Source organism: Papio anubis, chromosome 14 (genome assembly GCF_008728515.1).
Source record: "Papio anubis isolate 15944 chromosome 14, Panubis1.0, whole genome shotgun sequence".
Taxonomy (NCBI): Eukaryota; Metazoa; Chordata; class Mammalia; order Primates; family Cercopithecidae; genus Papio; species Papio anubis.
In genome coordinates, this window is record NC_044989.1 from 55,980,299 (window position 1) to 56,002,265 (window position 21,967).

General features: G+C 38.7%; 1 non-coding gene across 1 annotated transcript; it reads left to right on the top strand.

Moving 5' to 3' along the window:
- The first annotated feature begins 2,606 nt into the window (after positions 1–2,606).
- LOC116270398 lies at positions 2,607–2,708 on the top strand. Its single transcript, XR_004178439.1, has one exon. It is a non-coding gene; the product is annotated as a U6 spliceosomal RNA (small nuclear RNA).
- Positions 2,709–21,967: the final 19,259 nt, after the last annotated feature.

The window sequence follows — 21,967 nt, forward strand, 5'->3', positions numbered from 1 at the left end:
GAAATAGTAGTAAAGGCCCATTGTTTAGAATTAGAGAAGTAACCATTAAAAAGCCTTGGTAGGAGGGTCTGATGGCACATACTTGTAGTCCCAACTACTTGGAAGCCTGAGGCAGGAGGATCGCTTCAGTCCAGGAGTTCAAGGCTGCAGTGAGCTATGATGGTGCCTGTGAATGGCCACTGCACTCCAACCTGGGCAACACAGCAAGACTCCGTCTGTTTAAAAAACAAAAAACAAAACAAATAAACAAGAAAAATGAGAAAAAGAAAGCCATGAGATAGCAACAGTTAAAAGTGGTTTCCTCTGAGAAGTTCAATGAGAGGTGAGAGAGGGTGGGGCAGTAGAACACCTTTTTTATTTTTCATCACAAGCCCTGTTACATTATTGTTTTTTTCCCATGTATGTAATTATTGTGATAAAATGTTTTACGATAAGAAAATTTTAATAAAGAAAGGGGAATTACTTACAATTCATTATGCCTGGAGTTTAAATTTTATCAGTTTCCACAGAAGTTCCTGGGTGGGACTGGTTATTAGAGGATCTATGAGCATGAAAAGCAGAGGAGGGAGGAAGAGGGAGAGGGTAATGGGTATATTCAAATATAAAATTTGGTTGTCAGAGGTAATTTTCAGTATGGTACAATGTATATTTATCGTATTTTTTATCCAACTGTGTCCTAGCAACTAGGGCCTTGGGCCAAATCCCTAAGGAGAGATAGCTATTACTTTAGAAAGCATGAAATCCCTGGAGTCTCTAAAAGTGAGATGTACAAAGGAACACTGTTCTGTAGAGGTCTGGAGGTGACAGGGAACACTGCTGTGGTCTTAAGGGACTAGGGCCCCAGTCTGGATATGTACCAAGAAGAAAGAAGAATCCTGGGCACCAGGGCACTCCTTGCAGAAGCACGTGTAGTTAATTTTGAGGGAAAGACAAGGCTTTGCATTGCTGTGGGTATAGGTGAAACTAGAAAAATACTGTCCCCTTAATGTTATTATAACTTATAGTAGCCATAGCCTGGTGTGGTCTATAAAAACATGATAAGCACAGTTGATTTTATAGCAAAAGCATTTAGGAAGACAAGCAGCATTATACCATGATTAAAGATACATTTACAAATGAACACATAAATGCTATAATGGTAAATCTCAAATATAATCCAACAACAGAATTTTGATCTGACAGAGATGCAAGGATAAACCTTTCTGGTTGCAGCATTATGGGGGATAACATGGGATAGAGTATGTTATTTTTCCCTATTATTTGCTGTCCTCCCTATGAAAAGATTATGTTTATCCATTTTCATCAACATTAACCTTATGACTTGCTTTGCTTATGGAATGTGTGCAGAAGTGATATATGCCCCACATCTAAGCAGAAGTTTTAAGAGACATCTGGTGATTCAGACGTGAGGTCTGTGTGTCCTGGGTCGAGGTTGCTCCTGGAATAAAGATCCTGGAACAGAGCTATAACCACCATGTATAATGGATGAGTAATTAACCTTTGTTGTTGTCAAGTCACTGTGATTTTGTTTTTTTGTCATTGTTGTTCTGCAACATAACCTACTGAAAGCTATTATATAGCATAAGCTTAAAACCCTTTTGTTACCAACACCCAGAAAAGCTAGTTTCATTATAGCAAACATAATTTTAAATGCATAAACTCCCAAGAAAGTAAGGGAAATATCCAGGACCACTAAACAAAGGGGATAATGAAACAAAGTGTAAGTTCTTGAAATGATACTGCAGTTATAAATAGTAATAAGAAACAAAGAGAAATGAAATAAATGAAACTTTAAAAATCTACAAAAGAAAATGGATAATTTTATTTTTTGAGATGGAGTCTCACTCTGTTGCCCAGGCTGGAGTGCAATGGCATGATCTCAGCTCACCGCAAACTCCACCTCCCAGATTCAAGCGATTCTTCTGCCTCAGCCTCCCGAGTAGCTGGGATTACAGGTGGGTGCCACCATGCCCAGTTAAATTTTGTATTTTTAGTAGAGATGGGGTTTCACCATGTTGGCCAGGCTGGTCTCGGACTCCCGACCTCAAATGATCCACCCACCTTGGCCTCCCAAAGTGCTGGGATTACATGCATGAGCCACTGTGCTTGGCTAGAAAATGGGTAATTTCTTAAAGGCAAGTGAGAAAAAGGGAAATATTAAAATCAAAAGCAGAAATAAACAAATTGAGTAATAGAAAACTGAACATAAAATACATGTAGCCAATGACTATATCTATTTGTTTAAAAATGGTTTCTAGAGCATTCCATTTCCCTGCTGTGGTCCCACTCTCTGATAATTAGGCTTGATTTCCAAAGTGTCATGGGTTTGATATCCACTGAGAGAAAGCAAATACATATTTGGCACATTAATAAATACTATTTAACAACAATGAATTATGGTTACATATAGAAATAATTTACATTCTGAACAAATGTTTATGCTTCTGTAAAAAATAAAATGGAAAATATTCTGTATCAGACACTCTACATCTTGACCATAGACTTGTCACGATCTAGGTCAGTGTTTTTCATTTGAGGATAGAAACCTACTGGTAAATCATAAAATCAGTTTAACGGGTTATAATTTACATTAAAAAATAGAAAAAGTGCTCCCTTTGGCAGCACATATACTAAAATTGGAATGATACAGCAAAGATTAGCATGGCCTCTGTAAGAAAAAAAAAAGAGTAGAATTTGAAAATATCATTGTGCAGTGCATGTAGGTAAGTACTATTTCGTGAAATATTCCTCTTATTCCAAGGTTGAGATTAAAACGTATATTTTACTGTAGGAGGAGTAGGGCTTAAAAAAAAAGTTTGAAAGTTGCTGACTTTGCCCCCTGTAATCAAGCGATGCTCAAAATATTTCACAACTGGTGATGCTTAGTCATAGCGCAGTCAGAACTAAAGCTGGCTGCAATATTGGAATCCTGCTATGCCAGGGGTTACTCCTTTTATGCTAGACTGAGGGTCCTAAGGGAAGGGTCAGGATGGCCGAGGCACTAGGGGGAGTTGGTACAGTGACTTTATGGGTGTATTAGTTTTCTATTGCTGCAGTAACAAATTACCATAAACTTAGTGGCTTAAAATAACATAAATTTATTATCTTACAGTTCTTTAAGTCAGAAGTCAGGCACAGGTCTCACTGATCTAAAATGAAGGTGTTGACATGGCTGCATTACTTTTCCGGTGCGCTAAGGAAGAATAGGTTTCCTTGCCTTGTTCAGCTTCTAGAAGTTGCCCGCATTCTTTGATTCATGGTCCATTTCCCCTGTCTTCAAAGCCAGCAACATTGCATCTCCCTGTGATACTTCTCCCATAGTCACATCACTGTCTCTGACTGCAGCTGGGAAAGGTCCTCCACTTTGAAGGATCATGTAATTAGATTGGGCCCACCTGGATAATCCAGCGTACTCTCTCCATTTCAAGATCCTTAACCCTAACTCCATTTGCAAAGTCCCTTTTGCCATATAAAGGAACATTTTCACAGATTCCAGAGGATTAGGGAATGGGCATTTTTGGAGGTCATGATTCTGCCTATCACAATGGGTATGGAAAAGTTTCATATCTGAACAATCAGCACAGCCACACCTGTGAAATGACCCATTTGGAGTCTCCATTGCAGTATTCCATGAATGCGTCTTGAATGTTTACCCTATCACTTCCAAGAGGAGAGAGGGGAAAGTTTATGCTTCACAAATATAACTCAATCCATTGCTTTTGCATATCGGGTATTTTCCTAGAAGGTTTAACTATGAAATGGGTTGACTACCTCGGACCCAGGAGAACTGAGAGAGAATTGTGCATAAACTTAAGAAAAGTATATAACAGAAATATTCTTCCTTTTATCACAAGTGAAAAATTTAAATGTATAGATGAGCTTATTTTAATACCTATATCAGTATTAATTTACATTAGTAATATTAGGCATTTTATGATGACAGCAAGTGACCGCTTTAAAAAAATAACTTTTATAATTCTAAACTGTTTCATAATTCTGGAAAAAGTCTCTGGAACAGCATTTCAGAATAGTATCTCACAAAATATACTCATAGATGTAAGATGTCTGTGCACATACACATATGCCCTGGAAAGGAGAAAAGCTTATTTTAAAAACTAGTGTTTTAAGTTTATAAGATCTTTTAAAATTAAATGTGCTCTACTATACAGTAGAATTTTCAAAACAATCTTTGAAATGATTTATGCATGTTTACCATTAGTGTAATCCTTCTGCTCAGCATTGCTCATTGAATGCTTTTTATGCTAATTAACAGAATAGGAATTAACTCATTTTCGAATCATTTAATTCCGGCCACAAACCCTCAGTGAACTCTAACAAAGCACTTTATGAATCACAGTGAGGGTGGAGGAAATAAAAAGAAGCTTAAAAAAATTCCACATCAGGTATCAAATGATGGTAATGTGAGCCTTTTACAAATGCTTGTGGATCTGCCTGAGTGGTATATGAAAAGGAAGTTAATCTTGCAACATAACTCTATTATGCTGTTTTACTCAGTTGTCTAAAGACATTGAAGGATGCTAATTTAATCTAGCTTTTGTATTTTTGGTGACTTGCTCTTCTTCCATTATAAAGGAGACTTTACATATAATTAGTAAGCTAGATTTTTTTTTTCTTATGAATCTCATTGGCTCTTGCCACTTAGACAAAAGGAAAGGTTTCAATTGTTGCTCCTCTACCCCCATCCTCAATTTTGAAGACAAAATGCTAATTGGAAAAAATGGAGTCTTTTTCAAAATTCATGCTGACTTTTATCAAGTTAATTACCTGTAAATCTACTGTTGGACCTGTCCTGCACTGTTCATTTTTCCTTTCCTCATCCATCCTTAACTACCTATCTCGGTCTTGTGTTACTGCCATCCTTTTTAAAAAATTTTTTAAATTTTTGTGGGCACATGGTAGGTGTATTATTGCATCCTAATAAACCTCAACAGTAAGATTTCCCAAGAAATGATTGGGAAGTGATTAATGTTTTATATTTGTTCAGTCATTCAGAAGTAATTTCCTATCAAATGTAACTGATTAAAAATTATTTAACATTCTTTTAATAATTTTTGTTGAGATGGAGTCTTGCTCTGTTGCCCAGGCTGGGCAGTGGCAAGATCTCAGCTCACTGCAACCTCTGCTCCCTGGGTTTGAGCAATTCTGCCTCAGTCTCCCTAGTAGCTGGAATTACAGGCATGCGCTACCACGCCCAGCTAATTTTTGTACTTTTGGTAGAGACCATGTTGGCCAGGCTGGTCTCAAACTCCCGGCCTTAAGTGATCTGCCTGCCTCGGCCTCCCAAAGTGCTGGAATTACAGGCGTGAGCCACCACACCCAGCATAATTGATATTATTGTGCCAGTTACATTTCTTGGCTCAATGTCACGTTCCCTTTCTGCACTCTGTTTTATAACTGCAGGGCCTGGAAGCCTGTATACTCCATTTCCCAGAATCCTTTACCAACTGGCTTCCAGTCAAGTTTGGCCAATGAGAGCTACTGGTGGGAGGAAAGATGCCATTCTGATCTGGCACCAGTGGTGGAGGTGTCTCAGTGGCCGATTCGGCACTGGCTACATAATGCCTCTTCCGTGAAGGTGGAGAATAGGCACTGGCCACACCATAACCTCCAGCAGCAAATGCAGCTAGAGGGCTCCAGCCTAAGACTGGTAGCAGCTCTCTCATCTCTGGGCAGTGTTCCTTCCTTTCTCTCCCTTTCTCCTTTAGCGCTTCCAATACCTTTGCAACCACTTCCCAGAATTAAATCCCTTTGTGTTTGAATTATGTATAGTGTTTTTTGTTTTCCTGATTGGGACTAACTGGCTGATTATAGACCAAAGTATTCAGAAAACTACCAAAGCTTTGGGAAACCAAGGTCTTTATAAGTCAAAAGAGTGTAATACTTTTCTGGAAACCAGTCTTCCCGCCAAACTATTATCAGGCAAGTTTTGTGCAGTTCTTAGTCCTAAACACTTGAGGCTCCACCCAAATGCAATGGATCAGGGAGTTTGCCTCCTGTTCCAGTGTGTGGTTTGGGCACCCTGGAAAGTGGCTATGGGCAACATAGTGGACATCCTTGGCTTTTGGGCAGTACAAATAGCTAGGATCACCTGCTGTTCAGGGATACCTGACTGAGGTCTCAGGCTCTGCTGGTTCCTTGAAAAGTTGTTGAGAGTATTTAGCAACTTGCAAGTGAGGAAGGAAATTGGTTAGGCAATAGAAGGTTTAGGCACCTAACTGAAGGTGTAGTGGTGGTGTAGGTGCTCTCCTACCCAGGTCTTCATCTGTTTGACAACTGTGTCCAGTAGGAATATTTCTGGCTTTTGTTTCACAAACCAGGGACTTGGATGGGAAACCCCAAAGGGAATTGTGTCCATTAGGGTTACATTTCCTCCGGGTGGTTAAGGCTACATTGGGGAGGGTGTCTGTGGCTGCCAAAATTTCTGGGCTCCTCAAATTCTTTTCTCCAGGACCAGATGATGCATTTACCTTGGTCTTTACTTAATGTCTCTTTCTCCCTCAGATCTGTTTTCGCTTGTCATTGTACCCTCTGGGCATAGCAAAGTGCTACATATATTCATTCATTGAATTCTTCATTCATTCAATTAATATTAAATACCTAATTTATTCCCCAAACATCAACATACCAATAACCTCTTCGAAAGTTTCAGAATTTGGGTGAGGCACAGTGGCTCATGCCTGTAATCCCAGCACTTTGGATGACAAGGTCAGAGGACTGCTTGAGCCCTGGAGTTCAAGACCAGCCTGGGCAACATAGTGAGACCCCATCTCTAAAACAATAATTAAAAATACATAAAAATTTAAAAATTTTTCAAAAGTTTATGTCAATACATATTAAATACTCTTAAGGTGACTTTCTGTAACCAAATCTTCTCTATACACCCTTGAATCTCTATGCACATATACATACAGAAATTATGTATTTCTTAATTATGTATTTCTTAATTGATCTGTAAATCAATGAAGAGATTCATAAATTACTATTTCTTAATTGATTTACAGATCTTCTGGAATGTTTTCCTACTGTTCTTCTAACTCTGCAGGGAAGAGCCCTTTGTCTATATGTCATAACCCCAGCGCTCACAACTCCAGTGAGTCTCAAACTTTAATGAACATAGCATAAAAAGTAGGCATAACTCTTTTTTATTTTTATTTTTTATTTCCATAGGTTTTTGGGCAACAGGTGGTGTTTGGTTACATGAATAAATTCTGTAGTGGTGATTTCTGAGATTTTGGTGCACCCATCACCCAAGTACTATGCACTGTACTCAGTTTGCAGTCTTTTCCTCACCACCCCCAACCCTTTCCCTTGAGTCCCCAAAATCCAAAAGTCGGTCTAACTTTTGATTAAGCAAATGGACAATAAACAAAATTTCCATTTTGTGGGAGACTAAAAAGCTTAGTAAAATGTTTGGAAATAAGGTAATAAACATAAATAAGGAAAAAACATAAATAAAATACATATAGTATATATAAAATATTCATGTATAAATTAAATACCATTTACATGTACCAAAAATACTCAGTTTGAAATAAGTAATCAAAAAGGAATCCTAATTTACAATAGCAGCAGATGTGAATAAGTTAATGAACTTTGAGGGAAAATATATCACCAATATGAAGAAAACCAGAAGATTTTTCTGAAAAGTATAAAGTACAAGAAAAACAATATCATATTTTTAGAAGATGACTATTTTAATAATGTCTTTCTCCCACCAATGAATTAATATGCACGGAGCAAAATCCCAATAAAAAATAATTTGGGAAAACTTGACAAAATAATTCTGAAATTTATCAAAAAGAATCAACAGATAAGAATAGCTAGTATCTCCAGCTATCATAGAAAATGATCTAACATTACATTATCTTTTTTTTTTTTTTTTTGAGACAGGGTCTCACTTTGTCACCCAGGCTGGAGTGCAGTGGCACATTCACGGCTCACTGCAGCCTCGAACTCCTCAGCTCAGGTGATCCTCCCATCTCAGCCTCCTGAGTAGCTGGTACAGGCATGCACCTACAGGCGTGTGCCACCAGGCCCAGCTAATGTTTTGTATTTTTTGTAGAGACATGGTATTGCTCTGTTTCCCAGGCTGATCTTAAATTCCTGGAGTCAAGCAATTCTCCTGCCTTGGTCTCCCAAAGTGCTAGGATTACAGGCATGAGCCACTACTCCTAGCTACATTAATTTAAAAAATAAATACAAAAATAACGAGGATTATCTCATGTTTTATATTATTTTTTGTGTTCACACTGTTATTTTAACAAAATTTTTCTACAAAAAATGCAAGCATACATTTTATATCATAAATTATAAATTGGTGAGGTTCAGATGCCATGAGTAGCATAGTAAAAATAAATAAATAAATAAATAGAGGAGCACCAAGGTAGTAACATTATATTTTATCAAGAATTGGGACCAGGCACAGTGGCTCGTGTTTGTAATCCCAGCACTTTGGGAGGCTGAGGTGGGCGGATCATTTGAGGTCAGGAGTTAGAGACCAACCTGGCCAACATAGCAAAACCCTGTCTCTACTAAAAATACAAAAAATTAGCTGGGTGTGGTGGCGTATGCCTGTAATCCCAGCTACTCAGGAGGCTGAGGTAGGAGAATTGCTTGAACCCAGCAGAAGGAGACTGCAGTGGACTGAGATCACACCACTGCACTCCAGCCTGGTCAATAGAGCAAGACACTGTCTCAAAAAAAAAAAAAAAAAAAAAAATCTTAATAGGCAATTTTCTCCATAATAGAAAAATATATTTTAAAACTTGAGTTTGAACTGTTACATATTCAGCCAGTCCAATATTTCAACGTTTTCAATAGCTGGATTGCAGTCACATATAATTTCATTTAAAATTAGCTTAGCTTTTGGTTTTTTATATGTAGGCAGCTACCGTTATTCCTAACTACTGAAAGATAATGACTTAAATGATGAATTCATTTATTAAATGATGAAGTTTCAGCATCAAATGAATGGTTGGTCCAACCTCTCTCCAACCTCTCTAAAAATGGTACTTTGATATCTGTTAATCAAAAGGTAATTCATCGAAATAATTCCTTGTGTATGCCACCACTCCAAGCATATTTTTAAATAATTTTTTTTTTGTAGAGATGAGGGATGGTGGGGGCTGAGGGAGGGCTGACTTGCTATGTTACCCAGGCTGGTCTCAAACTCCTGGTCTCAAGCCATCTTCCTGCCCTCCTGCCCTCCTGCCTCAGCCTCCCAAAGTGTTGGGATTGCATGCTTGAGCCACCACACCTGGCCTGTAAGGCTTCTTAAAATCTGTATTTTTCCGTACATGCGAGCTAACAAGTTACCAGAATGTGTTTTAAATATACATTTATACTCCTACAGAAATACAAGAAGCAATATATGCAGGATTGTTACAATAGTATAAACACCAAATCTTAAAGTTTCAGTAATAATGGATATGGCTGTGGATACTACATGTAAAACTGGTGTTTACTGAAGTGCATGGTTTTAGTGAGTTTTAAAAAGAGTGTAATTATGGTAATGGATTAGTACAATGGATTCATCTTTGAAAAGTAGTTCGATGATATGGGTGCAATTTCAGTACTAAAGTGTTGATTCTATTCTTATAGTTCTCATTAAAATTTTTTTTGTAAACTTTTTTTTTTTTGTTTTTTTGTTTTTTTGTTTTTTTGTTTTTTTTTTTGAGACGGAGTCTCGCTGTGCTCCCAGGCTGGAATGCAGTGGCGTGATCTCGGCTCACTGCAAGCTCCGCCTCCCGGGTTCACGCCATTCTCCCGCCTCAGCCTCCCAAGTAGCTGAGACTACAGGTGCCCGCCACCACGCCCGGCTAGTTTTTTGTATTTTTAGTAGAGACGGGGTTTCACCATGTTAGCCAGGATAGTCTCGATCTCCTGACCTCGTGATCCACCCGCCTCGGCCTCCCAAAGTGCTGGGATTACAGGCTTGAGCCACCGCGCCCGGCCAACTTTTTTTTTGTTTGTTTTGTTTTTGAGACAGGGTCTCGCTCTATCACCCAGGCTGGAGTGCAGTGGCTCAATCTTGGCTCACTGCACCCTCCACCACCTGGGTTCAAGTGATTCTCCTGCCTCAGCCTCCCAAGTGGCTGGAAGTATAGGTGCACGCCACCACGCTCAGCTAATTTTTGTATTTTTTGTAGAGGCAGGGTTTTCCCGTGTTGCCTGGGTGGGTCCCAATCTCTTGAGCTCAAGTGATCTGCCCACTCGGCTTCCCAAAGTGCTAGGATTACAGGCTTGATCCACTGCACCCGACTGCCAAAGGCATTTTTTTAAATCACAAGACAGCCAGGACTAAATGATTAATATGTCCCTGGATGCTCAACAAAATAAGAACATAATTTAAAGATTAGACACAATAACCCATAAATAGTTGTAAAACCATTCCTTAGATTCTAGAGTGGAGGAGATAACTACTCACAAAAATGAGATATTCAGGGAACCCGTGGAGATGGATATAACTGGCACTCTCCCAAAGAGCTAGGATGCCCGGCCAGGTAAACTTTTTTTTTTTTGAGACTGAGTCTTTCTCTGTTGCCAGGCTGGAGTGCAGTGGTGTGATCTCGGCTCACTGCAACTTCTGTCTCCTGGGTACAAGTGATTCTCCTGCTTACCCATGACCATTTTTTGATATAATTATCCCTAATTTATACATGGCAAAAAACTCATGTCCAGTATTTAAACCAAATCACCTATTAAAAAAATAGCAAAAATTCAGTAGGATTAGATGTAAAAGTAGAGACAGAGCTAAAAGCAAAGTTAACCAAGGGAAACAGCAGCAACAAAATGCCAAAGATGGGAGAAACAGATCCTTCTCAGAATGACAAAATAAGGAAGCTCAGATAGGAAGTGTCAAACCAAATTTTTAAAATGCCAGTATAATTTTGGAGACATCAGCAGAGAATGATACTGATTCTCAATTGTCAAAATACTGGAAATGAAAATTATTTATGCACAATAAGGACACGTTTAGTGGTGAAACATTCTGAGTTTTTAATGTATTCATACTGAGTAAATTTCATACTTTGAAGCTGCACTGTCCAATATGGTAGCTACTAGCTGCGTGTGACTACTTAAATTTAAATTAATTAAAATTAAATAGGCCGAGATGGTGCCTCACACCTGTAATCCCAGCACTTTGCGAGGCCGAGGTGGGCGGATTACCTGAGGTCAGGGGTTCGAGACCAGCCTGGACAACATGGTGAAACCCTGTCTCTATTAAAAATACAAAAATTAGCCGGGTGTGGTGGCGCTCGCCTGTAATCCCAGCTACTCAGGAGGCTGAGGTAGGAGAATCGCTTGAACCCAGAAGGCAGAGGTTGCAGTGAGCTGAGATTATGCCATTGCACTCCAGCCTGGGCAACAGAGTGAGACTCCTTTTCAAAGTAAATAAATTAAATTAAATTAAAAGAAAAATCAGTTTCTTAGTTGTACAAGCTGTATTTCAAGCTCTCAGGAGCCACACTGGACACAGAGACACATTGGACATGCAGAAATAGAACATTTTCATCATGGTAGAAAGTTCTGTTGATGCTGTCATGGAGTATGACTGGTTGTGAGTGAAAAGGTCATAATTAAGCTTTATCAATATTACTCACCTGGAAGTTTATCACAACTACTTTTTAATTATCCACGCCATGAGTTACTTCTATTTTTCTTTTCTTTTTCTTTATTAACACACCATTGCTGGCTTGAAAAGTTACTTCTAGAGGCAAGATATACAACTAGATAAAACAAGGGTCAAATTCTTTTTTTTTTTTTTTTTTTTTTTTTTTTGAGACGGAGTCTCGCTCTGTCGCCCAGGCTGGAGTGCAGTGGCCGGATCTCAGCTCACTGCAAGCTCCGCCTCCCAGGTTCACGCCATTCTCCTGCCTCAGCCTCCTGAGTAGCTGGGACTACAGGCGCCCGCCACCTCGCCCGGCTAGTTTTTTGTATTTTTTTTAGTAGAGACGGGGTTTCACCGTGTTAGCCAGGATGGTCTCGATCTCCTGACCTCGTGATCCGCCCGTCTCGGCCTCCCAAAGTGCTGGGATTACAGGCTTGAGCCACCGCGCCCGGCCAAGGGGGTCAAATTCTTTACTGCCTTTTTTCTTCCAAGGAAGACTTCCTTGGAATTTTATTATCTATACGCTAGGAAGAAATGTAATGGCTTATTGTGGCTCTTATCTTCCAGCACCTAAGAAATGCAATAGCTTATTGTGAAAAGTAAATATGCAGCAACTTTTGACTTGGTATAACATTTCAGATGCTGAATCACTAGGCATCATTTTATTCTTTCCATGATTGAGCAGAACAGCTGAGGAAAATAAAAGGATTTTGTCTGCTTTATGTAATAGTATAACCCATAGCACACCCAGACAGAAATAATCTTTTATAATGGGTTTGGCAGGCACTTCTTTAACATGTTGGGGTAGAAAAAAAATAACCTCTATTAACAGTTAAAGGTTTTGAATTATAAAACGTCTCTACTGTGATATAGGCATTTATTTATTTTCTACTTTTAAATTTTAAAAATAGCATTATTTTCAGAAAAGCCTTAGGAATATATAAAACTGATATGGATAAAAATCATTATATATTTTTCTGGAACAAAACAGAAAATAATTGTATATTATCTAGTTCTTTTATGAGCTAAACATAGTTCTGACACTATAATTCAGTAGAGATGTGATACACCAAAAAATTTTAGTAAGGCAAATCTTACTATAAATATTAGATACAAAATAGTTAAAATGCCAACAAACAGTTCAAAAATACATTAAAACCTTAACCTGGGCTGGGCAAAGTGGCTTATGTCTGTAATCCCAGCACTTTGGGAGGCCAAAGTGGGAGAACTGCTTGAGCACAGGACTTCAAGACCACCCTGGGTAACATAGTGAGACCCCCATCTCTACAAAAACTTTTTTTTTCTTTATTATGAGGCAGAGTCTTGCTCTGTGGCCCAGGTTGGGTGAAAAAAAAATTAATATAAGCAAAATGAAGAGTATTTCTTACTTTTTTTTTTTTTTTTTTGAGATGAAGTTTTGCTCTTGTCACTAGGCTGGATTGCAGTGGCACGATCTCGGCTCACTGCAACCCTCGCCTCCCAGGTTCAAGCGATCCTCCTGTCTCAGCCTCCTGAATAACTGGGATTACAGGCTTGCACCTCCACACCCAGCTAATTTTTTTATTTTTAGTAGAGACGGGGTTCCACCATGTTGGCCAGGCTTGTCTCGAACTCCTGACCTCAGGTGATCCGCCTGCCTCGGCCTCCCAAAGTGCTGGGATTACAGGCATGAGCCACCATGCCCAGCCTTTCTTACAAATTTTAAAAAGTCAGTTATACCTGGTAAAGATGTATTCTTTTGTCTTTTTCTTTTTCTTTCTTTCTTTTTTTTTTTTTTTTGAGACAGAGTCTCCCTTTGTCACCCAGGCTGGAGTGCCCTGGTGCAATCACAGTTCTACTGCAGCCTCCACCTCCTGGGCTCAAGGGATCCACCTACCTCGGCCTCCCCAGTAACTGGGGCCACAGATGCACACCACGCACGCCTAATTTTATTTGTATGTTCTATAGGGACAGGATCTCAAAATGTTGCCCAGGCTGGTCTGAAACTCCTGGGCTGAAGCAATCCTCCCACCTTGGCCTCTCAAAGTGCTGGGATTATAGGGTGTAAGCCACTGTGCTTGGCCTAAAGATTTATTCTTTATCATCATTACTAAACATTTCACATTGTTTATCATCTTTAGTAACTGTAATAAAATACGAAACAGAAAAAAGAGAAACAGTGATAGGGCAAAAACAACAAAAAATATTTTTTAGAATATATGTTTGCATAGCAAGAAAATTAAAAAGAATCAACTCATAACTACTATAATTAATACAAGAACACAGATATTGACCAGGCATAGTGGCTCACGCCTGTAATCCCAGCACTTTGGGAGGCTGAGGCGGGCTGATCACGAGGTCAGGAGATCGAGACCCATCCTGGCTAACACAGTGAAACCCCGTCTCTACTAAAAAATACAAAAAATGAGCCAGGCGTGGTGGCGGGTACCTGTAGTCCCAGCTACTCGGGAGGCTGAGGCAGGAGAATGGCGTGAACCTGGGAGGCAGAGGTTGCAGTGAGCCGAGGTTGCGCTGCTGTACTCCAGCCTGTGAAACAGAGCAAGACTCTACCTCAAAAATAAATAAATAAATAAATAAGTAAAAACACAGATATTAAATGTTAATGCTGCCAAAATCAATACATTTCTGTAAAATCATCAAAATCCAATTAGAATATATGTAAAATAAACTCACCCAAGCAAAATGAGTGATATGCATGATCTTTATAAGGAAAACTACAATGCTGATCGAGAGATACAAATGAAGACTTAAATGGGGAAAACACCATATTCTTCAACAGGAAAAATAAATATCATAAGGACCTTTATTTTTTTCAAGCTGTCTTACAGATTTGATGCAATTCTAATTAAAACATTATTTTTGGAGGCCATAAAAGAATGATTAGAAATTCATGAGAAAACATAGATATTTTATCTGATAATAAAATACATTACTCTCAGATAAGTAAATATATTACTATCAGATAATTAAATGCATTACTATGGTTTAAAACAATGCCTCTGATTAATCTCCCCTCCTCTCCAGTATTAATGGTAGAGCAAGCTCCCCAAGACCTCTGGGTCACACTGAAGCAGGATCTTGGTAGACGTTTATTTCCTTTCCTTTTTTCTCTTTTTCCCTGTGGTCTGCCCTCTGGTGACCTAAATCAGCAACTACGTTTTCACTGCTGCAAGACAGTTTACAACTTGTTATGGAAAGTCAAGGAATTAGGAGTGAGTGCCTGGGTCAAAAGGGCATTAAATGACATCTTCCAATCTTCCTATATAAAATAATATGATGTCTTGGTTTGGCAAAAACGCTGACAATTTTTAAAGCATGTTTCTTTTGTGTATGCTTGCAAATTTCCATAATGAAAAGTTAAAAACAGAAACAACAAAAAAGTATTGCTCCCACAAATATAAGTGACCAATATATAAAAGAATCCTCAGTCACATTAGCAATTAAACAAAGGCAAATTAAAACAAGTAAAAATTTTTTTTCATTCCAGACCAAAAAGAACATTGAAACATTAATAGCTTTTAGCGCTAAAGAGGATGTTGGAAAATAAGCAGCCAATCTTTTGGGGAGGGTATTAGTGCTATCTTTTGGAGGGCAATTAAGTAATACCAATGGAAAATTTTATTGTTCCAAAAATGTTTCATATCTTTACACCCAGAATTCCACTTTTATCTTATGAAAATACTCATGGAAGAATGCAAAAATATATGTACATGAATGTTTATTGTACCATTGCTTATGAGAGCAAAACATTGGAAATGAGTATGAATAAATACTTATTAAATAAGTTAAGATACATCACATAATGGAATACATGCATCCTTTTATTTATTTATTTATTTATTTATTTATTTATTATTTTTTAGAGACAGGATCTCACTCTGTCACCCAGGCTGGAGTGTACTGGTGCAGTCACGGCTCATTGCAGCCTTGACCTCCCAGGATCAAGTGAACATCCAACCTTAGACTCCCAAATAGCTGGGACTACAAGTGGGAGCCACGAAGGCCGGCAAATTATTGTATTTTTTGTGGAGATGGTAGTTTCACCATGTTGCCAGGCTGGTCTTGAGCTCCTGGGCTTGAGAGATTTGCCTGCCTTGGCCTCCCAAAATACTGGGATTATAGGCATGTGGCCCATGCATCCTTTTAAAAGAACAATCTCTTTTTATCAACACAGAAAGATATCCTTGGAAAATTAAGTAATGAAACAACTTGTATAAATGAGAATGGCCACATTTTGGTTAAAGACGATAATAATATATGTTAATATGTTCATTTAAAACAAATTTGGAGGCCAATAACCAATTACAATGGTTTCCTTTAGATAGTAGGAAAACTGGGAGATTTTCACTTTCTTCATTGTATAGTTCTGTAATGTTTGATTTTTCAAATGCACATATATTACTGTTCAGCTTAATGTCTTGGGTTCCAAATATGAATCTTGAAGTTATCGTCATCATTTTCCTCAGAATATTCTAAAAGGGACTAGAGCAAATAGGACACTCAGTGACTTCTTTACTTGTCTGACAAGCATAAAGCCCAAGCTAGTGGCCTCCACAGTGGTGCACAAGATGATCCACTGATGCTCAGAGAAGAAGTATTCGAACATCAACATATATATTTTAATCTCATCCTTTGTTAATTTCCATTGTCAATCTTTGTTTTTAAATCATACATTATATAATTATTTATATTCATAAATGTATATTACATGTATATCATTTGTACATAAATATATACTCGTATATTGGGGGAGTGTTCAAACATTTTTTTACTGATGGAGTATCTGATCAAAAGAGTTTAGGGTCCATTAATTTAGGCCAGAGCTGCCTTCAAGAGAACTAGAATTAGAGCTAACGTAGATATAAACATTTTCCACAAGTTAGTTGTCCTCCCCAAAGTCACTAATACAGTACTTAAAAGGAAAAAAAAAATCAGGAAAATAGGTGAGAAAACACAATGGAAGACATATGAAAGAGTCAACTCAGTAAGTAATAAAAGGTAGAAGAGAAGAGAAGAAAGTAAAATGGATAGAATGATTATTTACCTATACACAAATCAAATAATAAAACAATGGGGGAAAACCTTAACGAATAAAGAAAGGGAAGTCAAAAAGCAGGAATAATCCCACAAAACATTTAGGGATGAAAAAACCACATTCTATCCTGAAAAAAAAAAAAAAAAGCAAATTGTCAAACAGTTAGAATTTAGAATGTAACACATATGTAGTTCTGTTTTTAGCATAATGCTTCAAGCATAGTATGCACTCAATGAGTAAAGAAAGGATTTTAGGTTATAGCATTTTACACCAAAGTAATGTGTTTAGCTGCAATTTGAAGGGTTAATGCATTTTTGTTATTTCTCTATTTTAAATTGAGCTGCTGAATATTTTATAGATTATGAGAAACAGAATTGAAAAAACAATGGAAATTTTGTGATGCTACATTTGCAAATGCAATGAAAAAGGTAACAATTCATTGGGAGAATTTGAAGATATGACAGGTAATTATTTATTTGCCAACCCTTGGAAACCTCCTCTATTCCTTTGCCATTATATGAGCCAAATAATCAAATAAGAATATTTGCAGGCCGGGCGCGGTGGCTCAAGCCTGTAATCCCAGTGCTTTGGGAGGCCGAGACGGGCGGATCACGAGGTCAGGAGATCGAGACCATCCTGGCTAACACAGGGAAACCCTGTCTCTACTGAAAAATACAAAAAACTAGCCAGGCGAGGTGGCAGCGCCTGTAGTCCCAGCTACTCGGGAGGCTGAGGCAGGAGAATGGCGTAAACCCAGGAGGCGGAGCTCGCAGTGAACTGAGATCCAGCCACTGCACTCCAGCCTGGGCGACAGAGCGAGACTCCGTCTCAAAAAAAAAAAAAAAAAAAAGAATATTTGCAATGAACTTATAATTTAGAACTTCTAAAATTTCTATAGCCAGAATAAAGGCATTTAACAGGATTAAAGCAGTGAACTTTTTCCTGCTCTTGAAAGCTGAATTCATTAGTGATGTTCTATAAAGTCTAGAAATTATTTTTTAAAATGACACTTCCATTGTGTGGGTATTTTTAAGCCTATTGCTAATAGTAACTTTAAGCCATCTGATCTGGAATGTAAGCATGTTTTGTTAGAGTTAAAACAAAATGAAATCCTATTTTGCCAGTAGTTACAACTTTACCATCTCTCCCAGGGGCAGCAAAAAGAAATAGATTATTTTTAGGCAAATGTGAGGCACTATATTCTTAGATTATCATTCAGATATTCATCAAATATTCAATGAGGGTTTCTCAGTGCCAAACATTGTGTTGGAGTTGGAGATCCACTCGTGAAATTAATGAATCAGCCTCCTCCAGAATTCACAATAATTTCTCTAGTCCTTCCTTGATTAATTTTGCAATCTCCAAACTATTTGAGATATATCTGTGCATGTGTATGGATGTGTAGACTCATGAATATAAAACATCACTATAAAAAAGATAACTACTTAACATTTAACCATGATTATTGTAGGACGTGCAACACTTACTCTTAAAAAATGTAAAGTACAAGTATCTTTAAAAGCCGCATAATGTGGGATTCAACAATTCTACTTTTAGGAATTCATCTTCACAAAATGATAAAGGTTAGCAGCAAATATTTAATAACAAGGATGCTCATAGTAGAATTATTATTATTGTTATTATTATTATTTTAAGACAGGGTCTCACTCTGTTGCCCAGCTGGAGCACAGTAGTGTAATCAGAGCTCACTGCAGCCTCGAACTCCTGGCTTTAAGCAATCTTCCTATCTCAGCCTCCTGAGTAGCTGAGACTACAGGTGCTCGCCACCACTCCTGGATAATTTTTTTTTCTTTTACAGAGGCAAGGTCTCGCTATGTTGCCCAGGCGTATTTTTTTTTTAAGTGCAAGAAACATCTTAGATCAATACAGGATTGCTTACATAAATTATGTTCACACAATGGGAAACTAGGTAATATTAAAAAGGATTATGTAGAAATGTCTTCATTGATACGGAAAAAATTCCATGATATATTAGAAAGTGAAAATTAGAAGTTTCCTTGTTGCTTAGGTGTCCAGTACGAAAACAAGTCCTGACTGTGCTCTGAGCCTGGGCAAGACACTTGACCTCACAGACTCAGTTCTTCCGTCTGTTATGTGTGGAATTTGTGTTACCCTCAAACTCATATGCTGAAGTCCTAATCCACAGTGCCTCAGAATGCAATTGTATTTGGAGATACAGTTTTTAAAGAGGTAATTAAGTTAAAATGAGGCTATTAGGGGGCCTTAATCCAATATGGCTGATGTCCTTGTAAGAAAAGGAGATGAGTACACAGGCTGTACAGGGGTAAGACCACGTATAGACACAGGGAGAAGACAGCCTTCTGCAAGGCAAAATGAGAAGCCTCAAAGGAAACCAACCCTGCCAACAACTTGATCAGAGACTTTTAGATTTCAGAACTTTCAGAAAGTAAATGTCTGTTGCTCATTACCAGTCTGTGGTAATTTGTTACAGCACTCCTAGCAAACTAATACACTATCTAGAAGAGAGAGAAAATCTTAATATTATCTTTATTTAGCTCACAAGTTTGCTGTAAGTCAAACAGATGTAATCCCTTTGTAAACTGTAAAACACTACATAAATGTGAACAATTGTTATTCACATGGTCCTTGAAAATGCAGTCATGTTGTTATGATTTGAATTTTATATTCCTTTAGTAGGGCAGACACTCAGTATCAGTACAGGAGATGGGGAGAAGCAAGAGATTTCCTAGGGCTGTAGCAAAAAACACAAATGATTTGTCATTGAAAGAAGAGGCAAAATAAAAGGAATAGTTCCTTACATTCATGCTGCAAATTTGAAAGCAAACAGATACCTAAACTACATATAATAACAATATCTAATATGTATTAAGCATTTACTAAGTACCTAGCATAATCCCAAGTACTTTTAATATGTGTTCTTGGCCAAGTGCGGTGGCTCACGCCTGTAATCCTAGCACTTTGGGAGGCTGAGGCGGGTGGATTGCCTGAGCTCAGGAGTTCAAGACCAGTCTGGACAACATGGTGAAACCCTGTCTCTACTAAAATCCAAAAAATTAGCTGGGCATGGCCGCGTGGGCCCGTAGTCCCAGCTACTCAGGAGGCTGAGGTAGAAGAATTCCTTGAACCTGGGTGGCAGAGGTTGCAGTGAGCCAAGATTGCACCATTGCACTCCAGCCTAGGCGACAGTGAGACTCTGTCCCTCTCTAATTAAATTTCATATCATATGTTCTCTAAATCTCATATCAACCCTATGGTAAAAGTGCTTGTTGTGTGTATGTGTGTAGTGCACCGTGTGTGTGTGTGTGTGTATATATATATGTTTATTTATGTATGTGCATCTATTTTTGTTTTGTTACATGTATCTTTTTTTTTTTTTTGGAGACAGGGTTCACTCTTGCCCAGGCTGGAGTGCAGTGGTGCAATCTTTGCTCACTGCAACCTCTGTCTCCCGGGTTCAAGCGATTCTCCTGCCTCAACCTCCCAATTAGCTGGGAGTACAGGCGCCCGTCACCACACCGAGCTAATTTTTAGTAGAGACGAGGTTTTGCTGTTGGGCAGGCTGGTCTCAAACTCCTGACCTCAAGTGATCCACCCACCTTGGCCTCGCAAAGTCCTGGGAGACAAGAGCGAAACTCCGTCTCAAAAAAAAAAAAAAAAAAAGGCGGGAGCTCTTTTAGGATGAAATACTATATTCCTCCTAAAGCGGTTTAGATAGTCACCAAACTAAGGATACCAAATATTCTTACACTTTCAATTGCAGTGAGCCGAGATGTCACCACTGCACTCCAGCGTGAGCAAGACTCCCTCTCAACAAAAAAAAAGGGGGGGGGGGTTGGGAGGGGGGCTATCATTTTAACCTAGTAGATTGGCAAAGATTATTTTTTAAAAATATTTAAAATAATTAGTTCAGTAATTTTCCCTTGAGAATTTGTTCAAGGGAAATAATGAGACTAGAGTTCAAAAACATATGTGCAAGTATATTCATTACACAATTGTTAATGGGTTTAAAAAATTCAAGTAATTTAATGTAGCAATTGACGTTTGGTCAAATTAACCAAGATATATATTCTTTCATTTAGCAATTCTGTTGGAATCTATCCCTTGGAGTAGTAAATAAAACCAACAGTTCTCAGGATGCAACATTTACAACAGCAGTTTGTAGAAGCAAAAAATGTCAAATCCACAGCACGGAGGAGGAAAAAGAAAAAAATTGCACATGGCCAGGCACGGTGCCTCACGCCTGTAATCCCAGCTCTTTGGGAGGTGGAGGCGGGCGAATCACCTGAAGTCAGGAGTTCCAGGCCAACCTGGCCAACATGGCGAAACCCTGTCTCTACTAAAACTACAAAAATTAGCTGGGTGTGGTGGCACATGCCTGTAATCCCAGCTACTCAGGAGGCTGACGCACAGGAGAATCGTTTGAACCCAGGAGGCTAAGGCTGCAGGGAGCCGAGATCACGCCACTGCACTCCAGCCTGGGCGACAAAGCGAGACTCTGTCTCAAAAAAAAAAAAAAAAAGGCACATAATGATCATCTTTATGCATTCAGGTAAGATATTGTGTGCACATTCACGAAATAAAAATAGACTAAAGGGTGGTTTATGGAATACCATGCAGTTGTGTATGTGTGTGTGTGTGTGTGTGTGTATATATATATATATATATATGGTTGTCTGAAGATATTTTGGAACTCCAAACACCTTGACAATGACCACTGAATACCCCCATTCCACCTAAAAGCTGAATTGGAGTTACAAGATTTGGTTACCAAGGCATTTATTTGAGCATTAACTTTTATTTTGCCCTTGAAAAGCTCCTAATTCTAGTTATCTTTATCCAAGCGTACGAGGTTCAAGACCCGACTGAAGATACAGATGCAAACTGACTAAGACAATGAGCGAGTCTCACACACCTCGGCTTTGTATTTTCAGACAACCCTTTACTTACAAACTTCTGGGCCAATGGTCTGAAAATGGTTGGGACTGAGGTGCTGGGCATACAATGATGAACAGCAGCCGCTGAAGCCCTGTCAGGTGGAGGAGGCCCGGTTACCTCAGACCCTCACTGAGCCTTTTCTTTTTTTTTTCTTTTGAGACGCAGTCTCCCAGGCTGCATTGCAGTGCCTCACTGCAACCTCCGCCTCCCGGGCTCAAGCCTTTCTCCTGCCTCAGCCTCCCGAGTAGCTGGGATTAAAGGCGGCGCCACCACGCCAGGCTAATTTTTGTATTTTTGGTAGAGACGAGGTTTCACCATGTTGGCCAGGCTGGTCTCGACTTCCTGACCTCAGGGGATCCGCA